This window comes from Dendrobates tinctorius, unplaced genomic scaffold (assembly GCF_039654945.1).
Source record: "Dendrobates tinctorius isolate UK_male_01 unplaced genomic scaffold, ASM3965494v1 ptg000259l, whole genome shotgun sequence".
Taxonomy (NCBI): domain Eukaryota; kingdom Metazoa; phylum Chordata; class Amphibia; order Anura; family Dendrobatidae; genus Dendrobates; species Dendrobates tinctorius.
Window position 1 is genome coordinate 4,511,977 of NW_027361926.1, and position 20,233 is coordinate 4,532,209.

The 20,233-nt window shown below is 42.7% G+C and overlaps 1 long non-coding RNA gene and 1 pseudogene across 1 annotated transcript; both read right to left on the reverse strand.

Moving 5' to 3' along the window:
- Positions 1–2,192: 2,192 nt before the first annotated feature.
- Positions 2,193–3,428, reverse strand: LOC141069369 (uncharacterized). The gene is made up of 3 exons (XR_012226564.1): positions 3,296–3,428; positions 2,371–2,480; positions 2,193–2,290 (listed from the first exon to the last, which is right to left on the reverse strand). It is a non-coding gene; the product is annotated as an uncharacterized lncRNA (long non-coding RNA).
- Positions 3,429–13,428: 10,000 nt separating this feature from the next.
- On the reverse strand, positions 13,429–15,130 carry LOC141069364 (olfactory receptor 52Z1P-like; annotated as a pseudogene).
- Between the last annotated feature and the right edge of the window lie 5,103 nt (positions 15,131–20,233).

Here is a 20,233-nt window from a genome sequence, read left to right on the forward strand (position 1 = left end):
AGGGTTGGAAGAATGAAAATTTGTTACAAGAAATCAATCACACACCGGCAATAAGAATCACACTTTTTTTATTGATTAACACAACATAAATTTTTTAAAGTTTTTAAAAAAAATATCCACAACTTTTACATATTACTTGATTGGTCCTTTGTGACGCTCTGTTCTTCCATCTTTCACTGCTGTCAGGCTGCCCAACACCAGCACAGGAGTATTGCCAATGCATGGCACCTTCGGGACTCATAAAATAGTCAGTGAAGGCTTCTCTCACACGCACACCAGAGTTGGATGGTCTTCCCAGACCCACGTTGCGCAGCTGATTACATTGTGGCTGCTGGTACTCCAAATCTACCTCTGAGCTGTACTCCCGAGCATAGTTATGGAGTACACAGCATGCCTTAATCACAGCGTCAACGGTGTCTGGATCCAACTGGATGGCAGTGCGAAAGATCCTCCACTGACTAGTCATGATCCCGAAAGTGCATTCCACATATCTGCGTGCACGACTCAGCCGATAATTAAAAATCCTCCGCCGGTCATCCAGTCCCCTCCGTGGGTATGGGCGCAGCAGGGTGGTCATTAAGTGAAACGGCTCATCCGATACCATCACAAAGGGCACTGGATCTGTGGAACCCGGCAAAGGTCTTGGGGCTGGGAGCGTTCCGCCATCTTGAAGAATTTGACCAATCTGTGATGATTGCAACACTCGAGAGTCCCCAGTACTGCCATAGGCACCAACGTCGATGGCAACAAATTTATAATGTGCATCAGCCACCGCCATCAGGACCACCGAAAAATACTTCTTATAATTAAAGAAGCGTGATCCTGATCGTGGTGGCTTCTGCACTCTTACATGCTTACCATCAACGGTATCCTTCCGCACTGTATTCCTCCGCCACTGTAAAAAAATAGTCCCTAGTCTCACTTTTGGCATTGCTGTGTGAGAAAGTTCCCACGCAGCTTTTGCCATAAAGTGAAACTAGGGACTTTTTTTTACGGTGGCGCAGGAATACAGTGTGGAAGGATACCTACCTCCCGTCATTGGATTCCTGGAGCCCCCAGAGAACGGTCGCATCAGCTGATGCTGCTGTTCTCCACGGGGATCGTCGTGGGACACTCGTGGATTTCTGCGGAACAGGGAGTATTTGGTGGTTTGTTTTTTTTTTCATTTTTTTCACAGATGACACTGGCTTCGGGGAACAATGTGACAAGTAATGGTGAGTATGTACACTGTTATATGTACTGTATGTCTATATGTATGCATTGTATGTAGTATGTATGTAGTATGTATGCATGTTGTATGTAGTATGTATGCTGTAGTATATGTAGTATGTATGTATGCATGTAGTATATCTGTAGTATATATGTAGTATGTATGTAGTATGTATGTATGTAGTATGTACAGTATGTATGTATGCTGTATATATGTCGTATGTATGCAGTATGTATGTTGTATGAATGTAGCATATATGTAGTATGTATGTATGCTGTATGAATGTAGTATATGTAATATATATGTAGTATGAATGTAGTATGTATGTAGTATGTATGTATGCTGTATATATGTAGTATGTATGTTGTATGAATGTAGCATATATGTAGTATGTATGTATGCTGTATGAATGTAGTATATGTAATATATATGTAGTATGAATGTAGTATATATGAAGTATGTATGTTGTATGGTTTTTTTTTTTACATTCAACTCATTAGCCAGATGATGGGACTACTACTGTCCCATCATTGGCTAATGTGTCAATCACTGTCATCGTAGCAGGCATCGCCCGATGGGACTTGTAGTCCCATTGAACGATGCCTGCACACACACACAGACCCCCGGCAGGCCCGTACAGACCACCGGCAGCCGGCACAGACCCCCGGCAGGCCCATACAGACCTCCCCGGCAGGCCCGTACAGACCGCAGGCAGCCGGCACAGACCCCCCGGCAGGCCCGTACAGACCGCCAGCAGCCGGCACAGACCCCGGGCAGGCCCGCACTGACTGCGCATCATGATGACATCATTTCAGCAGCCAATCACAGCCACAACAGTGGCTCATTGCATTATGGGAACTTCCGATTCTGGTATTCGATATTGAAAAAATATCGGTACTCAGTATCGGAATTCCGATACAGCGAATATCGGCCGATACCCGGAATGCTCAACACTACTCAGCAGTGATCGCCTTCCTCATTATGGTATCGGCAAAGGTCAGATGTGGTGCGAATATATCTAACAATCGGTCAAATGCGGGGATGGACAGCCGGCAGAATAAGATGAATTTGTCCGGAAATCTGAAATTAGATGATGAAAAAAATGGTTATTTGCTTTTGATAATATTTTAATAGACGGATTAAAGATACTTTGAACTTACCTCCTCAAATCTTGGTAAAGGACATAAAGATGCCCCTTCTCCTGTCGCTCAGCTACAAGCGGGTGCACCCACATTCTGCTGTTTCGCTTCCTCCTTCGTCGCTCCTGCAACTAAAATATAAATAAATGATACTGATAAAAAAAATAATAGGCGAAGTGCACACGTAGCGTAATAGCTGGGCAAAGATCACTGCAATTTAATAAACTCACACCGCCGCCTATTCTGCAGCTGTCCTAAAAGACAGCATGTTCCAAGAAAACAAAAATAACATCCCCCAATAGACTCAACGGCGCTCACGGCATGATCGGCTCCCAATTATTTTTAAAAAAGTGATGTTAGATGACGTGACAGTTGCCAGAACGCGATTTCAAGAGAGCTAATTTGCACATACCATTGTGGCAACGGAATGGAAGATGCCGGGAGCGCGGTGACCGGCTGAAAGGACTCCGCTGGCCGCCGGAGGGTGAGTATATCCCTAGTGTATTTTTTTTTTATATATTGTTTACCAGATTATTTTATCCTGGCCTGGAACACAGTATCCAGTACTCCAGACCCTGGGCACCATCCGCACATCAAGCACTAAATTTACGTATGGCGGCCATAGCCGCATGCGTTAAGTGATCGTTTCACTCCTATGGCAACGTTATCGCCACCATTCCGCTCAAAAAATTATCATGCTGCCTATTTTGCCACTATAGGAGTGCATAGGAGGCATTTTTTTAAACAGGTTGTGCGGAAAATTAAAATGTAGTGTCTATGGCGTCAGGGCGCACACCTGTCAAATGCACAGGGCACAAAACCGCTGATGAACGCATTCAAGCGCTAGACCCTGCGGCCGCCATGTTAAAGATAGGGTACCATTGCGCATGCGACCTATAGCGCGGGATGTGCTGCGCGATAAAATGTAATGTGAAACCAGCCTTACCTCCTCTCTGTGGCGATGAATGTTTTGCAGCATAAACCACATCAAAAGGATTCTATATGGCCTGCGGAGCAGGCATCGCTGTGTGATCTGGTTCTCGGGCCGCGGGGCGGTATGCTGGGCGCTCCAATTGCTTTTGGATAGCAAAATGGAGAATGGGGGTTGGACAAGGAAATGACATCACCTTCCTTTTTTTTTTCCTCATTCAAGTTGACTTAACTTTATGTATGTTTTTTGCTGTTAAAAACGCTGACAAAACTGCATCAAAAACCGCACTCAAAACCGCACTCAAAACCGCACTAAAAACCGCACTAAAAGCCGCACATGCATTTTCTGCCAAGAGCTGCGGTTTATTGGTGAAAAAAAACCGCACCAGAATCTGTAGCGTGTGCACATACCCTTATCAGATAAGACACGAGGCATGGAGGCGATACTTACAGTATATGTGGCCTTTTTGGACGGCCGCCATTCTAACTGTTATCCCAACCCCTGATGACGCCGTTTCTGCGGTGAAACATGTTGGAGGACTTGTGCTATTGTCCTATTGTGCTGATAAGGTTGACACCCCGGGGTGTCGCATATGATATTCTAGGCAAATGCCTCCAGCATAATCATTTAGGCAGTGCAGGGACAAAATGTATAAATATCTATTCATCCCACTACTTTAGATCATAATTAAAGTTACACTTTAGGGCTTGCTAGCGGGTTTTTCGGGGGTATGCCCCATTTGTCTGAACAGTTGTAGTTAAACTGAGGATAAATCACACCCAGGTGGGCGCAATGTAATAATTATGTGACTTCTGGGGGCAATTGGTCACTCAGGATGATATTTAGAGGATCAGACTACAGGGGGCTGAATACTAATGCACATCGCAACAATCAGATTTATAAGCTTAGAAAACCCTGCATCATTTCCTTTACTTGCTGCTTTGTACGGGTGACACATAAAATCCCAATAAATAAGATTGTGGTTGTGCCATGAAAATAATGCTGAAAAGTTTAAGGGGTATGAAGACTTTTTCCAGGCACTGTCTAGTTTTAGAATATGACTTTTCTGTAAAAGTTACATACTACAGATGAGTGAAATCTGAATTCACCAACTTCCCCCAAACTCAATTTGCGGTGAATAAATTAGCGAGAATCTCAGTCCTGTGAATCGTATAATTGCCCTGAAAATCCACATGGGAAGAGGAGAGAGAGGACTCTGCTGTACAGTGCATGCCCGGCCGGGAGGCGCCGGGATCTGTGGTGTGGACCTCACTGTACAAGGTGTGATAACTCATTATTACATGTCATAGCTGCAGGGCAATATGGAAAGAAAATGACCTTAGTCAAATTCTACTGAAGCTCGACCCCCTGTAGATCGATCAGCAACCTCCGGTATACATCACTGTATGATTATCATATATTACACGACTATTCTGGGAATGTTAGGTATCATCAGGCAATTCTACCAATATTCTGCATTATATGATTATTATATATGGCGGTGATGTAAATATTTACACTGTATTGTATCATTATATGATTATTATATATGGCGGTGAGGTAAATATTCATAGTATAATGTATCATTATATGATTATTATTGGACACTATATGTCGCTATATGTGACGTTCATGTGTCCTGGGGTCATTATATAAATGCTCGTCGGTCTCTTCTCCTTCCTAATGGATTCATATTAGTTGTGTTCTTGGACAGGTCGTTCTCTTCACACCGCGGACACCACCAGCCCCGACGCCGTAGACTTGTAGTGGGCTCAGTCGGGTCCCATGTGACGTCTATCATCCTGAAGGAACTTGTGGATTATCGGGACAGAGCCTTAAAGTGGTTTCCTACCTGTAAGAGAGGGGCGGTTTTGTAGCACGACCATGAGCGGTGACATCCTGTACTTCGGTCACCCGACCGTTTCCACTATTCAGCATCATGCCTGCTCACAGGAGGAGCTTTAACAATACGGGTATAGTGCACCATGATCATTAGGAGGGCATGTGCACACGCTGCGGATTGGGGTGCGGATTTGGCCGGGCGGATTTTGTAAAATCCGCAGGTAAATCTGCAGGTGAAAAGACCTGCGGTTTTACCTGCGGATTGCTCTGCGGTTTTTCATCTCCACAATGGAGGAGATGGCAAACCGCAGCGGAATCCGCAGAAAGAGTTGACATGTCAATTCTTTCTGCGGTTTAGAAACCGCAGGAAAACCGCACGGAAAAATCTGCACTGTCTGCTCTGCGGTTTTTGATATCCATAGGATATTATGGTACTGTACACCGCAGCAGAATCCGAGCGTGTGCACATATCTGTTTTCTGCAGCTGGCGAGGGTCTAGAATGGAGTAGGACAATGAAGAGGGTTCTAGACTTCTGGCCTGTGATTTTGGTTTGTAAAAGGTTTCAAGAAAATATTGCTGATGATTTAGGAAAATTAAGAGCAGTCTAATAACATCTGTGGTCTTTTATTGTAGAGAAAGGGTTAATGTTAACATTCCTGGTGGGCTAGGGTATAGTAGCAGATAACTATCAGGGCCGGCGTCACTACCCAGCATACCCTGGACAAACGGGGAGTCCACTCACCATCAGGGACACTGGCACTTGACGTGTGGGGCCTGTGAGTCAGGGGGCCTGGTGCCAATGCCGGATCCACCCCCCAATTGTACCTTCAGCTGTTCCAGTGTAAGGGGCTCAGGGCTTAGCCCCTTTAAATGTTGATGCTACTATTTACATGTGCATAATTTCCATATTTGCATGTGACATATTTACGTATCTTTGTATTACATGTAAGCTGTATATACATGTTTATTGCTATACGTGAGCTAGGGACAGTGAAGTTATGGAAAAGGCCACTAGATGGGGCACTGAGTACACTTCATAGGAAGGTTTAGTTGTAGGGCACTTAGAGGTTAATTGTTGGAGTGGTAGCTGAGGAATAAGGTAGACAGATTTCCTGGACATAGTCGGGGGGCAGACCCCTGGTGCTGCTCAGGTGGCCTTGGGGCCTGGGCTTCTCAGCTATCACACAATGCTCTGAAGTAGAAGCCCAGCCAGCCATAGAAAGGAGTGGAAGTATTAAGAAAGGAAGAAAAGAGTGAAGTAGTAGAGTGGGCCACCAGCGAGTGCGTAGGTAGGATAACCAAAAGGGGGTGGACGACCCAGTAGATGATATTTCTGAGTCTGGTCTGAAGTCGGCTCCAGGGAGCTATATTGAAGTGGCGTTTTCACCGGGCTCCTCGTCCCGTTATATCTTTGTGGCGTATTCCAGTGAAGAAGAAGTCAGGGAAAGACGAAGAATAATGCATTGCTGGTACTGTGACAAGTGTGCTGGAAGTGTTATGGAGGTGCTGTGTCCTGAAGAGAATAAATCCGTTATGTTTAAAGTTGCTTTGGACTCTGGCTCCTGTCTTGTGAGTGGAAGGAAGAACGGGGGACACAGCAGGGAAGGAGCAGCCAACAGCACAGTGAGTATGGATTGTGCTGACATGACTACCACCCGGTCGGCGTATTACACCAGCACACTGTATTCTGATACTTGTAAGCAATGACAGGAGATGGAGCCATCAGCTGACGCTCTCTCCCCCATCATCCCGCCTCTGTGACGTCTCAGCACAGTGGCCCGATGACGTTGTGTGCCGTGGTGTACGCGCGTATAGGTTTTTGTTTGCTTGTCTTCTTTAGCTTTCATTAGAATCTCATAGTATTATCTGCATATGACTATGTGACGGGCTTTGGGTTTATGCATTTTGCTGTGCTTTTCTTGCACATTTGGATGAAGCATCTATTGCTAAGTGATCTTTTTATTATAGTACAACTGTACTCAGTCTGTTTGCAGCTAGCACTTTGGTGGAGGAATGGTTATAGTCCCTATACAGGCCTTTCGGTGGTTATTCAGCCATTTTGGCTTTTCACTTGTTTTTATCTATGTGTTGTTCATTTGTGTTTAATAAAAATTATGTGATGTTATTATTTTTTGGTGATCTTGACTATTATATACACACTTCATTTCTCTGTTATTTCTTCGCTGACATCACTACAGCGCATCCTCTGTGCCGAGCAGTGCAGAGTGTCATAAGACACTGAGGAGACAGGAGCAGTGAGGAACGAGGCGAGGTGAGGAGAGTATTTGATTACTTATTTTTTATGAATGGAGCATTACATGGGGCCCTGTATGGAGCACTATAGGGTAGCTCATTATACTGTATGAAGCACTATGGGGGGTTTATTATACTGTATGGAGCAATATATGGGCCAATACTGTATGGAGCAATATATAAGGCCCATTATGCTGTATGGATGACTATTTAGGGCCCATTATACTGTATGGAAGACTACAGTTGTTGCCAAAAGAATTGACACCCCTGCATTCTGTCAGATAATACTCAGTTTCTTCCTGAAAATGATTGCAAACACAAATTCTTTGTTATTATTATCTTCATTTAATTTGTCTTAAATGAAAAACACAAAAAGAATTGTCCTAAAGCCAAATTGGATATAATTCCACACCAAACATAAAAAAGAGGGTGGACAAAAGTATTGGCACTGTTCGAAAAATCATGTGATGCTTCTGTAATTTGTGTAATTAACAGCACCTGTAACTTACCTGTGGCACCTAACAGGTGTTGGCAATAACTAAATCACACTTGCAGCCAGTTGACATGGATTAAAGTTGACTCAACCTCTGTCCTGTGTCCTTGTGTGTACCACATTGAGCATGGAGAAAAGAAAGAAGACCAAAGAACTGTCTGAGGACTTGAGAAACCAAATTGTGAGGAAGCATGAGCAATCTCAAGGCTACAAGTCCATCTCCAAAGACCTGAATGTTCCTGTGTCTACCGTGCGCAGTGTCATCATGAAGTGTAAAGCCCATGGCACTGTGGCTAACCTCCCTAGATGTGGATGGAAAAGAAAAATTGACAAGAGATTTCAACGCAAGATTGTGCGGATGTTGGATAAAGAACCTCGACTAACATCCAAACAAGTTCAAGCTGCCCTGCAGCCCGAGGGTGCAACAGTGTCAACCCGTACTATCCGTCAGCGTCTGAATGAAAAGGGTCTGTATGGTAGGAGACCCAGGAAGACCCCACTTCTTACCTCGAGACATAAAAAAGCCAGGCTGGAGTTTGCCAAAACTTACCTGAAAAAGCCTAAAACGTTTTGGAAGAATGTTCTCTGGTCAGATGAGACAAAAGTAGAGCTTTTTGGGCAAAGGCATCAACATAGAGTTTACAGGAGAAAAAAAGAGGCATTCAAAGAAAAGAACACGGTCCCTACAGTCAAACATGGCGGAGGTTCCCTGATTTTTTGGGGTTGATTTGCTGCCTCTGGCACTGGACTGCTTGACCGTGTGCATGGCATTATGAAGTCTGAAGACTACCAACAAATTTTGCAGCATAATGTAGGGCCCAGTGTGAGAAAGCTGGGTCTCCCTCAGAGGTCATGGGTCTTCCAGCAGGACAATGACCCAAAACACACTTCAAAAAGGCATTAGAAAATGGTTTGAGAGAAAGCACTGGAGACTTCTAAGGTGGCCAGCAATGAGTCCAGACCTGAATCCCATAGAACACCTGTGGAGAGATCTAAAAATGGCAGTTTGGAGAAGGCACCCTTCTAATATCAGGGACCTGGAGCAGTTTGCCAAAGAATGGTCTAAAATTCCAGCAGAGCATTGTAAGAAACTCATTGATGGTTACCGGAAGCAGTTGGTCGCAGTTATTTTGGCTAAAGGTTGTGCAACCAAGTATTAGACAGAGGGTGCCAATACTTTTGTCTGACCCATTTTAGGAGTTTTGTGTGAAATGATCAATGTTTTGCTTTTTGCTTCATTCTCTTTTGTGTTTTTTCATTTAAGACAAATTAAATGAAGATAATAATACCAAAGAATTTGTGTTTGCTATCATTTTCAGGAAGAAACTGAGTATTATCTGACAGAATTGCAGGGGTGTCAATACTTTTGGCCACAACTGTATTTGGGGCCCATTTTAATGTATGGAGCAATATTACACTGTATTGAGCAATATATGAGGGCCATTATACTGTATTGAGCAATATATGGGGTCCATTATATTATATGGAGTAATATATGAGTTCATTATACTGTATGGAGGACTATATAGGGGTCATTGTACTGTATGGAGCAATATATGGGTCCCATTATACAGTATGGCAAAATATATGGGACCCATTATACTGTATAGAGCAATATATGGGGTCCATTATACTTTTTTGAGTAATATAAGAGGTCCATTATACTGTATGGATGACTGTATGGGGTCCATTATACTGTATGGAGCAATATATGGGGCCCATAATCTGTATGGAGGACTATGTGGTGCCCATGACACTGTATGGAGGAATATGTGATGCCCATAACACTGTATAGAAGACTTTGTGGTGCCCATAATACTGTATGGAGGACTATGTGGTGACCATAATACTATATGGAGGAATGTGTGATGCCCATAGTACTGTATGGAGGACTATGTTGTGTTCATAATACTGTATGGAGGACTTTGTGATATCCATAATACTGTATGGAGCACTATGTTTTGCCTATAATACTGTATGGAGGACTATGTGGTTCTCATAATACTTAAAGGGGTCCACTGAGACTCTTTGCCCGGGTCCAGGAAAACATGTAGCTGGCCCTATTAACTGTCTTTACTAAAGGCTACAAGTCTTCTTGCACTTCTGTTTGTAGAACTGTAGAAGGGAAAGTATGTTATCCGTCAGCATGAGAGAAGCAGGATTTTGGTGTTAAACCCTTAGGGTAGAGAGGCAGTCTGAGCCGCATGAACCTTTGTATAGCTGCATAGACCATGTATGTCGCTCCTGTGTATATGACTTGGAAGCTATAAGGTGAAGGACTAGGCTGTTCTGATGATAACTGTGGTTAAGTCTTGTCTGACTACTTGGAGTAATGACTGAGTCCTTGATATCTGGACTTCACTGATGCATTATATGATGCTCCCACATTTTCTCCTCGTAGACAATTTCAGACGGTCATCTTGGTAGGTGCCACCTCCTTAGATGTGTAGAAACCTGCTGACCACTTGCCGTAGATATGGCAACATTAATATTTATGAGTGTTTTTTTATTTCGAGCAATGATTTAAATTTCTGTGGAACTTTCTTAGAAAAGCAAAAATTGTTATTGATTTTATTAAGTTTTTATTTCAAGAAAACCCAAGATAAAACTTATCACATTATATCATCATCATCATCGGAGGTAACATTTGCACCCACATATATTTGTAGCAGCCTCCTTAGAATATGTGGGGATTGTCAGAGGAGCGCACAATCTCATTCCCATATCACAAGTGCAGCATGTATGTTCCCTTGTATTTACAGAGTATTACATGATATAATGAGTTCTTCAGTCCTTTCTTTCTAATACAAGATATTTTTCATAATTGTATACCCTGGTATGCTTTCTGTCATCGATGTGACAAATGCAAGAAGCACATCAGCAGCGTATCTATCTTCTAATAGGATTTATGAGAATGATCAGCCCATTACAGGTTGAAGCTTCGTAGATGGTCATACCACCCTTCTCTCTTATATGGAAGGGGATGGAAGAGGTAACAAGAAAAGAGTCCTCCTTTATAGAGGATAGAGGGGTATAGAGGCATAGATCAAACCCACAAGGGGCTCCTACTTCCTTTTGGGATCCCCTCTGTTAAGTTTAGGCTTCCGGCTTGAACCTCCCCAGAGTAAATGATTGTCAGGTTCCATGAATAGCCCTGGGCCTATAATTGAGCATAAAGATCATTTCATCAACAAAGAAAATACTTGCATATAAGTGAACATAACCTCAGAGATTGAGTCTCCTATGGCTAATCTATGGATATATATATATGGACGCCCAGCTACAAAACTATGTCCGAACCCTTCCAACTGATTTGAGGGATGGTAAACATATCCCACAAGATTGGAATATTATAAACTGGCAAGATAATTTCCTCTTTGGGTCCTTTGATATTACATCCCTGTATTCGGTTATTGAAAAAATATGTGATGTGAAGCATCTGTCTTCTTCCTCAATAAAATGGGTTCAATGCCTGGGAAGCATGTGCAATTTTTGGGGATTGTATGTAATTTATTTCAACTCATAATTATTTTAAATATTTTAAGTGGAATACTACATTCAGCATTGGGGTACCGTGATGGGGGCCAGGTTCACACCTAGTTATGCCAATTTGCATGTGGATCGATGGGAAGACCAGAATACTTACTCTGGTGGTTAGTACATGCAATCCTAGTCCTTTGGTACCATTTTACAGACAATAATACATTTATTTAGTCAGGGGACAAAATATCTCTTTTAGAGTTTTTGAATTAAATTAATAAAAATGACTTTGAACTGCATTGACACTTGCATACAGTAAACAAGAATTTCATTTTTGGATTTATCTATTTATCTGGAGAAAGTAAAATACCCAAATGTATAGGAGTCCTACAGGGAGTAACAGTCTAATAACTATGACTAGTTTCCATCATCTCAATTAGCTACTAAATATTCTCAAAAAGCAATTTATGAGGTTGCGGAGAGATTGTAGCAAAATGAATGACTATAAAAAAGAAGCAAAAATACTAAATGCTAAATTTATCAAAAAATGCTACAATAGAAATATACTCCAAGAAACAAAATTACCGTAATTTTCAGATTACAAGACACACTTTTTCCCAAAAAATTTTGGGGGAAATTTGGGGTGTGTCTTATAATTCGAATATACCTTACCGGCCGCGGTGGAGCAGGGTCCCAGGGTTGCTGGAGGCTGCAGGATAGGATGAGTGGGTGTTTGGAGGTGTGACTCTGCAGGTGTTTGGTGGTGCAGGGGCTCTGCCAACATTTTGTGAAAGCCCGGAGCCCCCGCACTTCAATGGTTTACATTACAGTGGACTACGGGAAAATGGCTGCCACGGGCAGCGCACGCACTGATGGAGATCTCGGCACCAAGATCTTGGGAGATGAGATCTCGGCACCAAGATCTCCATCTGTGCATGCTATTTTTCCCCTCAAAACTTGGGGTGCGTCTTACAATCCAGTGCGTCTTATTAACCGCAAAGTATGGTATGTGTTGAAGAAATGGATTTTTAGACTATCAATCTGTAGTTATATGGTGACGCTATCGGACTGCCTCCCAGAACTCTTCTGTGGAGCGCACAGACAAAACAGCTGAGTGAGCGCAGGCAGCTAGAGTATTTCCCAATTTAACTTTGTTCTATAACTTCATTATCTGCTGAGTTCATTTTCTCCTGGAGTCTACAGGACATAAGATTTTTATGTAAAGTGGGGGAACATCACACAGTTACGGGTGTCTTCTATACTTCTTATATAGTAGAAATAATTTCATTTTATTGGTGATTTATGCCATCCTTTGGATCACAGCAGTCACCAAACTGATCTCAGATCAGGACACAATGGAAGCAGTTGTTCCAAGAACCTCCATGTCTACATTACAAGAGTTCTTTTTATATATAGCAAAAGTTTACACGAAGATTTACAATTCTCGTCTCTCGATGCAAATTGTCTCTTCAGAGAGGAAGAGGACTACAACTCTAGTGCCTCCTATTGGAAGTAGCAATCCTAAAAGTCAATGTTGACCCTTTAATGAGTCTTGTTACATGACTTAGGATAAAAGCCAAAACCAGAATCTCAATTTGCAGACACTGTGTTTCGGGGTACTCCCCCTCGTCAGTGCAAAGTGTGAGATCTGGTTTGGCTGTGTGAGAGGCATCTGACTGATATCCAAGAAGTATCATTTCTCCATGCTGAGAATGACATGCTAAGCATGCTGAGATGAGGAGACTTAAAGCCACAATGCTCCTCTGGGAATTATGCAAATTGCCTCTTCAGAGAGGAAGAGGACTAGAACTCTAGTGCCACCTATTGGAAGTAGCAAACCAGCCAAACCAAATATCACACTTTGCACTGACGAGGGGCAGTACCCTGAAACACAGTGTCTGCAAATTGAGATTCTGGTTTTGGCTTTTATCCTAAGTCATGTAACAAGGCTCGTTAAAGGGTCAACATTGACTTTTAGGATTGTTACTTCCAATAGGTGGCACTAGAGTTCTAGTCCTCTTCCTCTCTGAAGAGACAATTTGCATAATTCCCAGAGGAGCATTGCGGCTTTAAGTCTCCTCATCGCGGCATGCTTAGCATGTCTTGTCTCTTATGGAAGAGTTCAATTTTCTTCTTCAGTCGGAGAATAAAAGTTTTCTTGTTCTAGACTTGCATCGATGAGAAGAGAAGAGAGCCCCTCTTCTTCCAGGATCTTGTCTAGCAATTTCTGATTTCTTTGACTCCTAATCCATAGATAAAAGGATTTATTGTGGCGGGAATCATAAGGTAGATTGCATTAAACAGATTCAGGACATCATAGGAGATGAGCGACTGCATTCTGTACACGATGGAAGATACTAGAGCACAGGTATATAAGAACATGGCCACCAGCAGGTGCGTCCCACAGGTGTGCAGAGCTTTGTGTCAGGCTTTACCAGATATAATCTTCATGGCCGTATAGAGAATGCTGGAGTAAGATAATAGGCGTAGACCAGAATCAAGAACAGTGATGAAGATCCTGACAAGCAGACCCACAATTTCCTGTTTGGTGGTGCTACCACAGGCCAGACTCAGGAGCCCCATGTTCTCACATACAAAATTCATGATGACGTTTGACTTACAATATTGAACATAAGAAGCTAAAATGACCATTGGGGAAACAAAAAGGGCACTCCGAGTGATCCCGAAAGTGACCAGGTAGAGCAAGGTCTGACTAGTCATGATATCATTGTAACCTAGAGGCCTACAGATAGCCACAAACCTGTCCAGAGCCATTGACAGAATAACAGCAGACTCAAAAATAGCCATGAAATAAATATAGAACATCTGCATGAGGCAACCGGCCAAAGTGATCTCATTCATATCGAAGGCTAAGCCCAGGAGGAGTTTGGGCATGATGGAAGTTGTGCATGAAATGTTGACAGAGAAGAGGATGGAGATGAGAATATACATTGGAGAATGGAGATTTATTTCTACACAGATCCGGTAAATCAAGATAGAGTTTCCTGTCAAGATTGTGATGTACACGGAAAGAAAAGAGATCACCAAAAACGACCAGTAGGCAACAATCCCTGGAAACCCAAACAGGAGAAACTCATTGTGAGAGAAAAAATACTGACTTTGGTTGAACATGTTCATTCCCTGGTCATTAGAAAACTTAGTTATGGAAAGATTATATGAGACGTATGGTTGAATGAGTCTATCCTTGGGTCACTACAAAACTTTACTATCATGCCAAAGGAGGAAAGTCCACGTGAGTAGATGGCAAGCATGGTTCAACATGTTCATCCTCAGGTTATTAGGAAACTTAGTTATGATGCCAATTATCAATGAAAATGAAAAGTGTGGAAGATAGTTGTGATAGTATCATAACCAGAAACATTAGTGGAGGCAAGTGACCATGGTAGGTTGATGTCTCATACAGTCATTCACAATGTTTAGATCTTCTCTCTTTACTCGTGAGCTTTATTGTTATTGATATCAAGCTGCATTCAATGGTTGTCATGTCCTGGTGTTCAATTGTCATCTTATCTCATGATGATCATGGGTAACGATGTCTCCAAGTTTAAGAAGAAAACTTCAATCTTTGGTGAATGTCAAGAATCCTTTTGAATAAAATTATAACAATGTATCATTGGGAAACACTAGAAGGTTGGTGCTACCATTGGAGTGGTCTAGCATAAAACCATTACATGCATGGTCAGATTGTTTGGAATTAGTGATGAGTATACTCGTTGCTCGGGTTTCCCCGAGCATGCTTGGGTGGCTTACGAGTATTTTGGCGTGCTCGGAGATTTAGTTTCTGTCGCTGCACCTGCATGATTTGCGGTTACTATACAGGCTGAATACATGTGGGGATTGCCTGTTTCTTAGGAAATTCCCTTACGCATTTAGGCTGTCAAGTAGCTGAAAATCATGCAGCTGCGCCGAAAAAAATAAATAGAATCATAGAATCGTAGAGTTGGAAGGGACCTTCTGGGCCATCTGGTCCAACCCCCTGCTCAAAGCAGGATTCGCTAAATCAGCCCAGTCAGATGTCTGTCCAGCCTCTGTTTTAAGACTTCCATTGAAGGAGAACTCACCATTTCTCGTGGCAGCTTGTTCCACTCATTGATCACTCTAACTGTCAAAAAGTTTTTTCTAATATCTAATCTGTGTCTCCTCCCATTCAGTTTTATCCCATTGCTTCTAGTCTTTTCTTGTGCAAATGAGAATAAAGTGGATCCTTCTACAATGTGACAGCCCTTTAGATATTTGTAGACAGCTATTAAGTCTCCTCTCAGTCTTCTCTTTTGCAAACTAAACAATCCCAAATCCTGCAACCTTTCCTCATAAGACAGGGTTTGCAGACCGGTCACCATTCTGGTTGCTCTTTTCTGAACTTGCTCCAGTTTGTTGATGTCTTTTTTAAAATGTGGTGCCCAAAACTGGACACAATATTCCAGATGAGGTCTGACCAAAGAGGAGTAGAGGGAAATAATGACTTCACGTGATCTAGACTGTATGCTTCTGTTAATACATCCTAGAATTGCATTTGCCTTTTTTTGCTGCTGCATCACACTGTTGACTCATATTCAGTCTGTGATCTATTAGTATACCCAAGTCTTTTTCACATGTGCTGTTGCTTAGGCCTATTCCTCCCATTCTGTATATGCTTTTTTCATTTTTATTGCCCACATGTAGTACTTTGCATTTTTCCCTGTTAAAAACCATTCTGTTAGTTGCTGCCCACTTCTCCAGTTTATTTATATCTTTTTGAATCTTCTCTCTCTTCTCTAGTATTAGCTATCCCTCCTAGCTTTGTGTCATCAGCAAATTTAATCAGTTTACCCTCAATTCCTTCATCTAAATCGTTGATAAAGATGTTGAACAATACAGGGCCCAGGACAGAGCCCTGTGGTACCCCACTTGAGACATTCATCCAACTGGATGTGCAGCCACTCTTTGGGTCCGATCACTAAGCCAGTTATGAATCCACCTAACAGTTGCCTTGTAGATTCCATACTTAGTCATTTTTTCAATAAGGATTGTATGAGATACTTTGTCAAATGCTTTGCTGAAGTCAAGATATACTATATCAACAGCATTTCCTTGATCCACCCAATCAGTGATTCCGTCATAGAAGGAAATTAAGTTAGCCTGACATGACTTATTAGTTACAAACCCATGCTGACTCTGTTTAATCACTTCATTCTTATCCAGGTACTGACATACATGTTGTTTAATAATTTGTTCAAAGATCTTTCCTGGTATAGAAGTCAGACTCACCGGCCTATAGTTGCCTGGGTCCACCTTCTTCCCCTTTTTGAAGATAGGAACAACATTTGCTCTTCTCCAGTCTTCTGGGACTTCTCCTGTTCTCCAAGAATTTTCAAAGATTATGGAGAGGGGTTCAAAAATTTCTTCTGCTATCTCCTTCAGTACTCTGGGGTGTAATTCATCTGGACCTGGAGACTTGAATTCATTTAGGTTAGCTAAGTGTTTCCTCACTATCTTTCTGTTTATAGAAATCCTGGATTCTTCTATTCCCTTAATAGGACAGTGAAGAACAGTTGATGTTACATTTTCCTTTCTGAGAGAAAACAGATGCAAAATAGGAATTTAAAAGTTCGGCTTTCTCAACATCCTGTCTTACCATTTCATCATTTTCATCCTGTAAAAATCCTATAGCATCTTTGACTTTTCTTTTACTTTTGACATATCCCCAAAATTCTTTATTATTGCTTTTGACATCTCTTGCAAGCCTCAATTCATTGTCAGCTTTAGTTAATCTGATTTGTGCCCTGCAGGTTCTGCAGACAGCATTATATTCTTCTTTAGATATGCCTCCCTCTTTCCATTTTATAAACATTTTTTTCTTCCTTTTTAGCATGTGCTTAAGTTCTGTGTTCGTCCATCCTGGTTTCCTTAAATGCTTCCTATTCTTCCCTCTTTTCGGAATTGTTAACAATTGTGCTTTGAGAATTTCATTTTTCAAGATTTCCCATCCTTCCTGGACATTTTTGTCTTTAAGGATATCCAGCCATTGGATCCCTCCAATTCTCTTTCTGAATCCCTTAAAATCTGCCTTTCTGAAATCTAACCTTGATGTCTGAGTCTTCACAGGTCTTCCTCCTCTAGTTATCCAAAATTCTAAAATAGCATGGTCGCTACCTCCTAGGGTCCCAGCCACTTTTACCTCCTCAACCATTTCCTCCCTGTTTATAAATCTCCGAGTACATCCAAATACTCGGGGATCACCCGAGCATGCTCTGGGAAACCCGAGCAATGAGTATACGTGCCCATCACTAGTTGGAAGGAAACATTGATGATGGTGGAGGAGAGAAGCGTGGACAACCAAGGCACTGACTATCTAATCTCATTGGAAGCTATATCCAACATGTAGCACTAAGTACATATTTCCCCAAATCATCTTCCTTAGGGTTCTCTCATGGTACTCAAGACAATACAAGACAAGTCATCTAACCATAATGTAAGCCCATGGCCAGTGACATGGGAGCTGTTATGATTAGGCCACCGAGGAGGATAACAGAGAAATAAGCTAGGCAACCAGATGACCAGAAAGGTTGGTAGCTTAGCGGATTGCAGACCCCTAAAGCTAACAACACAACTAGAATTAGCCGTGGGGCATACCTACGATGCCCTAGACATCTCGACACAGCCAAAGAAATAACTATGCCTAAAGCAAGAAAGGAGAAAGCTAAACTGCCCCGGAGTAGAATCCCAAAGGAATAGATAGCCCCCAAACATATATTGCCGGTAAGACAAGATAAGGCACAAACACAGGCAGAAAATAGAGTAAGCAAATGATGGGGCCCAAACTGTCTAGATAGCGCAGGACAGAAAAGATACTGTCTGCAATCACGCACAAAACCCTAAGAAAAATCCAACACGTCTGATATGCAAAAATACTGAGGCCACACGACCTCTCCCCCACTAGATCAGCATTCTGGTGTGAACTGGAAGCAAAACAAAAGATACTGATATAACAGGGGACTAACAATACTGAACAGACTGACATAACCTGTGACATATGGAACGGGGTCCAACAAAGGGCCCAGCAGGGAACAATGCTGAACCCGCACAGCAAAGCAGAAAGCAGAGAAAGGAAAAACTGGATCAAATGCAAACAGATTCAGGCAAACAAATAACTTATCTGAAAGATGCAGGACCAAGCAGGGGGCAAGCGGACTTCAAAATGCACAGGAAGAAAACCAAATCACCAGCAGCAACTGAGGGAAGCTTGCTCACTAAAATCTTCCTAGTCTGTAACACCTGGCTTCCACTCATCCACTTCAGTCTTGAGGAGTCTTGAGGAGATCATTTGCATATTCCCAGTGCCTTCTGGGACAAGTGAAGAGTCTCCGCGAGCTCAACGATCACTGGGTTTTGGCCGTTGCAGCTGAAAAGAGGAAATCGGAAAACCAGGGGAAGAGTCTTGAGGAGATCATTTGCATATTCCCAGTGCCTTCTGGGATAAGTGAAGAGTCTCCGCGAGCTCAACGATCACTGGGTTTTGGCCGTTGCAGCTGAAAAGAGGAAATCGGAAAACCAGGGGAAGAGTCTTGAGGAGATCATTTGCATATTCCCAGTGCCTTCTGGGATAAGTGAAGAGTCTCCGCGAGCTCAACGATCACTGGGTTTTGGCCGTTGCAGCTGAAAAGAGGAAATCGGAAAACCAGGGGAAGAGTCTTGAGGAGATCATTTGCATATTCCCAGTGCCTTCTGGGATAAGTGAAGAGTCTCCGCGAGCTCAACGATCACTGGGTTTTGGCCGTTGCAGCTGAAAAGAGGAAATCGGAAAACCAGGGGAAGAGTCTTGAGGAGATCATTTGCATATTCCCAGTGCCTTCTGGGATAAGTGAAGAGTCTCCGCGAGCTCAACGATCACTGGGTTTTGGCCGTTGCAGCTGAAAAGAGGAAATCGGAAAACCAGGGGAAGAGTCTTGAGGAGATCATTTGCATATTCCCAGTGCCTTCTGGGATAAGTGAAGAGTCTCCGCGAGCTCAACGATCACTGGGTTTTGGCCGTTGCAGCTGAAAAGAGGAAATTTGGGCTCATCTTTCATCGTTTTTAAGAAATCTCAAGATGGAAGAGGCCAGGAGCCATTTGGTGAGCTGCATTTCTTGCTACATGTTCACAGACTTACCAGTGGAAAAGCCAAACTTCACATGCCACAAATGCAAGCTTGTGTCCCTGTTGGAGGAAAAGTTGCAAAATCTCGAAGAGAGGTTAGCTACGTTGAAGATCATTAAGGAAGGTGAAGAGTTCTTGGACAGAGCAGAATTATCTCTTCATGTTACAGAAAGAGAAGAAATTCGAAGTGCACCTGAAGAAACAGAGGAATGGAGACATGTGACCCAGAGAAGCAGGAGGATCAGGAGGCAGTCAGCACCCATACTGCTCAGAAACCAGTACCAGGCTCTCACGCAGGAAAACAATGAAGAAATACATCAGGATAAGACTTTGCCAACAAGCAGCAACCTTGTACGCCTTCAGAGTCCTCCTGGATGGAGAAAGAAAAATGTTGTGAAGAAGAAACGGAGAGTGGTGGTCATGGGGGATTCCCTGTTGAGAGGAACTGAGGCCGCTATCTGCAGACCGGATATAACTTCAAGAGAAATGTGTTGTCTTCCAGGTGCAAAAATTAAAGATGTGTCTGACAGGATATCAGGACTCTTCAGACCTACAGATGACTACCCATTCCTGCTACTACATGTGGGGACAAATGACACCGCAAGAAACGACCTGGAAACCATCTGCAGAGACTTTGAAGACTTAGGCAAGAAAGTGAAAGAACTGGGAGCGCAGGTGGTCTTCTCTTCCATCCTCCCAGTGGATGGCCATGGACCAAGGAGGTGGAATAAGATTCTGCAGGTGAAT